Source organism: Arachis ipaensis, chromosome B03 (assembly GCF_000816755.2).
Source record: "Arachis ipaensis cultivar K30076 chromosome B03, Araip1.1, whole genome shotgun sequence".
Lineage (NCBI taxonomy): Eukaryota > Viridiplantae > Streptophyta > Magnoliopsida > Fabales > Fabaceae > Arachis > Arachis ipaensis.
In genome coordinates, this window is record NC_029787.2 from 133,613,355 (window position 1) to 133,620,478 (window position 7,124).

The following is a 7,124-nucleotide window of genomic DNA, read 5'->3' on the forward strand; positions in this document are numbered from 1 at the left end:
TTGATTTTTGATTTATTGAAGAATCGTGTGGAGCTTTTAAACTATATATGTTAATTCTTGAATGAATGGATGATATAGCTTTAAAAAGTTATTTCCTATGATAAAATCCATTCCAGAATCTAACATATATATAGATGGAACAATGAACCTATAATTTTGAATAAAAATTTCAGCCATCTCTACTTTTTGGTCAATTTTATGTATTGATTTGTCAGTTATTCTAACTCTTAATGGTTTCTTTAATTTTTTCCAATCAAGTTTTATATTTGTACTAGTAAAGCATTGTGTTGCTCTAGTATCTATGAAAGCATTTATAAACTTTTCTGTTATTTTTATAGTAATAAATGTGGCATTATTACTCAGTCTCTGAGTCTGTTTCTGAGACATATTCAAAAATATAGTCTAGGTTATCATCAGATTCTTCTAATGGTTCCATGAAATAAGACTTAGCAATTTCTATTTGTTTGGTAAGATCCTTTTTATCTTTCTTTTTTGGACATTCATTTGCGTAGTGTCCTTCTTCTTGGCAATACCAACACTTACATTTTTCTTTTTTATTTGGGCAATAGTCACTTTTTTGTCTTTTGTTTTTATTGTTAATTCTTTTTCTAAAATACCTCTTTTTTCTCTAGTTTGGATAGTATTTTCTTTTTCTAAATTGATATTTTCTTTTTCTTTGAAAATTTTTATTAAGACCATATTTTTGAGGTATCTCTTCATTATCCTGACAGCAAATTCTAATTATATTTGCAAATATTTTTTGAGTCGCTTCTTGCATACAACGTTCTTTTATTTCCTCTCTTATTGCAGAGGTTGCTCCACCAAAATTATTTTCAATTGTCCCTCTATTTATTTCTCTTATAAATCTTCCCATTATAAATTCATTAGCAGGATATGGAAGTTTTGTTATATACATACTAAGATAATGATTTTTATCTTCTTCTTTTAATTTGTAATAATGTATTCTATATTCACATATATAAGACTCCACATTACATAGATCATATATCTGAATATTAGCTAAATGATTTTTTGCTTCTTGATATTCTTTATTATAGACTTCTTGTCTATGATCTATAATATTTTTTCCAAAAAATTCTTTATATAGAATCATCATGATATATAATATCTTATCATAAGCTGATGTTTTTGTTGCTAATTCTTCTATTATTTGGTTTTCTATTGATGTCATATAATCTCTTATAGTTCCTTTAGTATGAAACCCTATGTAATTCCAAATATCTCTTCCAGATAATTCACTAAGTTTTGGATTAGTAAAGGCTTCTAATAAGAAGAAATTTAACCAATTTTCGAAAATTTCTTTTTTATTCTTTTTACAGTCTAAGTCAAGCATTCTTTCTCCTTCCATTTCCTGGATTTTAGGAACGTATTTTGATGGTATTTTTGTATATTTTGAATCTTTATTTATAAATTCTTTTTTAAAAGCATAATTATCAAAACCTGTTTCCATTTAAATTGAGATTGATTATCCTTAGATGTTCCAACTTCATTTTTTACTTGTATTGGAATTGCTGGTTCTTCGTCACTTGAATAATCTAGGATGTGTTCTTCATTTTCTATATTTTCAGAATTTACTAATTCTTCTTCTATTTGAAATCCCTGTTCCATAATATTATTTTCTTGAGCCATTTTTAATTGTTTAAAAAGCATTGTAACTTCTTCTAATTTTTCTTCAATATTCATAATTTCAATGGTAGTTTTACTTTTAAATCTGTTACGTTGATTATATTTTGAAACTTTTCTTCTTTGGATTCTCTTTTTCCTTATTTCTTTGAAATTTTATAGATACTAATATTTCTTCAAGCATATCTACTATAGAATTTAATTGTGGGTTAAAAGTATGATAAAGATGTGGGGAATCATTTACATGGTAACATTTTTTTGAAATTCCGTGTGAAAAATAAATTTTTTCAGGTTTTTGAAGTCCTTATAGTAAAATAAAGATTTTGAGAAAAATCATTTTGTATTGATTTTAAGAATTCGGTGTCATTACAATTAACATTAGTTAAAATCATTAATTTTTGATCTATTAATTTTGATAATTTAATTATTTCTTCTCTTAAATCTTCTAATTTACTTTTTTCCATTAGGTGACGCTTTTCTTTGTGAAGAGTTACAGTTTTAAGTGAAAAGTGTGGCTTTAGAATATATGGTTTAGATTTTGCCACATAAGCGTCTTTACCATAAAGTCATTTTGGTGATGTTTATGTGAGTGGTGGCTATGTTTAATAGTTTGAAGTCTATTATTTGTTTTATTGAATTCTCAAATATATACTTTTCAAGCTTATTGATATTCTTCTTCCTTTTTAGGTCGAGCTTGTAATATAAAAGATCGAAAAAAAAAAAAGAAGCTTACTGATATCATGAAGTGAAATTCATAGGATAATAAGTTAAGTTACGGCGTGAGTAAAAAAAAGTTATTATGCTTTGATAAAGATTTTTAAAGAGTAAGTATAATCACTTTTATTTATGTTTGATAAATTATATATTTCAAAAACTAGTTTTAATAAATTATTTTTTTGAAAATAAATTTACGCCGAATCAACCCTAAACCCGTTGTGTTGACTACATAATGAAGTGGCCGACTCGGATTTAGGTACAAACAAGCCACAAAGCGGAAATCTCTAGAATAAAATCAATTATTTAATTAATTAACTAACTAATTTGTCTTTCATGACAACGAACTTGAGAATATTTAATTTGGAGTAATTTTACCGGAAGATAGTTCAAGTTCAAAGAGTATAATCTTTCCGTACTCATCTAAGAGATTGCGAGTTCGAGTCTTTATATCTTTAGTAAAAAAAAAAAAAAACATTATTAGGATTACGTTTGTTTTTAAAAACAAGACATGACAAGATACTGAGCCTTAAGAGACAAGCACCGCAGAAAAAAAAGGTTTTATGTATGTCAAAGCCTTTATCAATGAAAAACCTGTCATGGCTATGATCGACACTGGTGCTACACACAACTTCATCACACCTGATGAAGCAAGGAGGCTTGGGTTGAAGATCACCGAAAAGAATGGTTGGTTCAAACCCGTGAATACCAAGGGTGAACCCCTTAAGGGAGTAGCAAAAGGGGTTGAGATGACTCTTGGTTCTTGGAAAGGCCTTGTGGATTTCTCCTAGAGAAGGTAAGACCAAAAGATTTTGGTTAGAAAACGACCTTCTCTACACAAAAGGGAGAAGACTATACGTTCCTAAATGGGAAAATCTGAGAAGGAAGTTGGTAAGAGAATGCCACGACACCAAGTGGGCTGGTCACCAAGGTCAGCGAAGGACCTTAGCACTCATTGAATCTTCTTATTATTGGCCTCAAATGAGAGATGAAGTGGAGAGCTATGTGAAGACTTGTCTTGTGTGCCAACAAGATAAGATTGAAAACAAGACACCAAGTGGGTTGTTGGAACCTCTGCCGCCATCAGAGCGACCGTGGGAAAGTGTCTCTCTAGATTTCATCTCTGCCTTACCGAAGTCCGAGGAGTTTGGATCTATTCTCGTGGTAGTGGATCGATTTTCGAAATATGCTACCTTTATACCCACCCCTACTGACTGCACTGCAGAGGAAGCAGCACGACTATTCTTCAAGAATGTGGTGAAGTACTGGGGATTACCTAAGAGCATCATTAGTGATCGAGATCCACGCTTCACAGGACGACTATGGACAGAGCTGTTCAAACTCCTTGGGTCAGAGCTTCATTTTTCAACAAGCTTCCATCCTCAAACCGACAGTTGTGGTAGGATAGATATTTTTAAAGAAGATTCTAGATGATTAATCTAGGCCATTGATTAGATTTAATCCTAACCATCCATTGAGGAGGTGGATGGCTATAAATAGGAGATGAGAGTTAGTGTGAGGGTGTGTGAATCATTTGTAACCACACTTGAGCAATAAAGTGTTCTTCCACCAAAGCTTCCTTTCTCTTGTGTTCTCTTGTATTCTTAGCTTTCTTGCTAAGTATTGAGGGTTAGGCTGACTTGGTCTTAGCTCAAGAGGTTGAGTAAGTCCGAGTGCCGGCACGGTAGCGTTGGAGTGTGTCCAAGGCCGTGACACTTAGCTTCTTCAAGAACATCATCCCCATTATATTGTTGCTCCAAAAAGGTAGTTATCACTGTCACAAGTGTATGTTTTGTTTAAATTAAGCCAAAGGAAACCATTTTTGAGACAATATATAAAGGTAAAAACAATCAAAGACTACTAGTGTTATGTAATTTTCACTGGTAAATTTCTAACCCAATTCATAACGGAAATACTATTTGGTTGGTTAACAATAAAGTTGGGAACAGTATATATATAATGATTACTCTCGTGCATATAGAGTTATCAGATTTGACTATAAGGATCAAAATTAAAATCTTTAAAGAAAAAAGAAATAAGTGATTGTATAATGGACCTAATTATTAGCAGCATGTGCATATTAGTGTTTTATAAGCATTGGTATTTTTCATACACAACGAGTTAGTGCTCATCTTTAGCTTGGGTTAGGTGGCGTTTGCATTTGCTCTGATATTGGCTTGTCATTTTCAGTTTTGAACGCAAAGTATACCTCATCCTAACTTTGACACAAAAGAGACTAAAACATAGAACAGTATGCATAGTGCATACACATTATACATTTCTTTCTCATTAAAATAAAAGTAAAATAGATCTCTATACCTGTTTTGTACATATACCGACAAACATACCCGACCCACTAAACTGTAGGCAAACTCTTTCTGGGATAAAGATAAAGATATAGAAATTGGTTGTTGTGTTGTGTAGCTCCACTTTAAATTTGTCTTTTACTTTTGTGCAAGCCTTTACTGCCCTACTACATTGCGCTCCTTCTTTGAGGAATACAATTTTAGATTTGATTTCTATCTAATTATCTATCTAGTCTATATAATAAGCTTCAATGATTGTAAAGTTGGCTGCCTTTTTTTATATAAAACTTATTGTTGTATTATTCTTGGTTATGAAAAAGTGGTATGTTTTAATTTAGTATGGAAATAATTTTAAATTGGAGGATCTTTGTGTTTTAAAAATTTTAAAAAATTAAAATGTACAAATCAAAGGATTAAATTTGTGTAAGTTCACAAATTAAATATTTGGTTTTGTATTTTAAAAATTTTAAAAAATTAAATTTTACATATGAGAGGATCAGATTTGTGTAAGTTCACAAATCGGAGAGTCGATTTTATATTTTAAAAAATTAAATTTTACAAATCGTAAAGTCAGATTTGTGATCTCTATATGAAAAAAATACACACCAAATTTCACACATTATTAAAAAAACATCATGTGTATGTCTATTGTTGTTTTAATGTTTTAAGGTTTAAAGCTCTTTTACTAATTTGAAGATAGAAATTACCTTCTTTAAATTGTTAGTATCTACAAATAACCATTTAAGAGATATAATTACTTAAATTGTCTTTTTTTTATTGGTTTAAATTTTTTGGAGAAATAATTTTATGATTTGGTATTAAAATTAAAAAAAGAATTGGGTCAGTAATTTTTAGTATTTTCGTTATTATTTAACTAGTACAAATATTAAATTATTTTTAAAAAATAAATTTTATTAATTTATGTATGTAAATTTTGAAAAATGTGGATGCAAGTTGTATTGATTTATAGCCAAGAAGCAATAGCTCAAATGACATAGTCTCCCCATACTCAATTAAGAGGTTGCGGGTTCGAGTCTCCATATCCTCAGTAAAAAAAAAGTTGTATTGATTTATATGTGCAAATTTTAATAAGTATAGGTATAAAGGAGTTATGTTATGTGTACACCAAAATCAGCCACTAAAGTCAACTATCAGTATAAAATACATGTTGGAATATAAATACATATTAAAAATAAATTAAACCAAACATGTATTTATACACAATACATTAGTGACTGATTTTAGTGTTTGATTTTAGTATACAAATAGTATTTTTGTAAATTATATATTTCTTTTGTACAAATATCGGGTACAAACTATTGCTGATTAAGTATTACTCCAAAATGATAATATTTATTAGTGATATAACATTATTGAAATAAAAAAAAAATTTAGAGTTAGTTTTTTTATATATAAAATATTTATAAATATAGATTCAAATTATATTATTGATCAAATACTAATTAAAATGAATAATATTTATTGACCAAACTAAAAATAACAATAATAATAAAATCATATGATATTTTGTAAGTCTTGTTTGACTGTGTGACGAAAGAACAACTTTTTTATATGTAATAACTAACAGTTTTCTCAAGTATCAACATAAGCAAATCAAGCATAATTTTCATGCATTATTGTTAGATTGGTCTTAAATTTTTTAAAAATTTACCCGTCGAGGGTATATTTGATGCAAATTAAAAACTTTTGGAACAAAATTGAAATAAAATAAAACTTAAGAGTATTTTTAAAATTTTTACCAAATTTTAGGGACAAAAAGTATATTTTATCCAAAATAATAATAAAATTATATAATATTCTGTAAATTTTGTTTGACTCTGATCTGTGACGAAAGAATAACTTTTTATATGTAATGACTAACAATTTTTTCATATAAAAACGCTCAAACACTCTCTGTCACTGTAAAAGAATAAATATTATTATACAATTTTTTTAATAATATAGCGGACCTTTTTCGTTGGTCTCTATGCATTAACAAACTTTATTAATGCATAATGCCATAATCTTTGCTCTTTTGCTCACAAAAGTTCATTATCTTCGTTCTTTGTTTCCTTCTTTCTTTATTTGTTTTGGTGAACTTCTTTATTTTATTTTATTTGTTTGTTTCTCACGGTATCTTCCAACTCGATAGATTAAGGATTAATCTGGTGCAGAATTGAGTTTTATTTAAGAGTTTATCACTGACTAATGAGTTATTCCATGCACAAGACAAGATTCAAACTCCAACACTTATTTAAGCGAATTAGTAAACTAATTACTAGGCCAATCCAACTTTCTTTAGTGAACTTCTTTTTTATATTTTTTTTGGTAAAAGTGAACTTCTTTATTTTATTTGGACGGGTATAATCTTGGATCTTTTTCCTCTTCTTAACAAAACACTTATAGCCCAAACGAAGAGGCATACGAGCCCAAACCTACTTATATAGCCCACTACCTTAG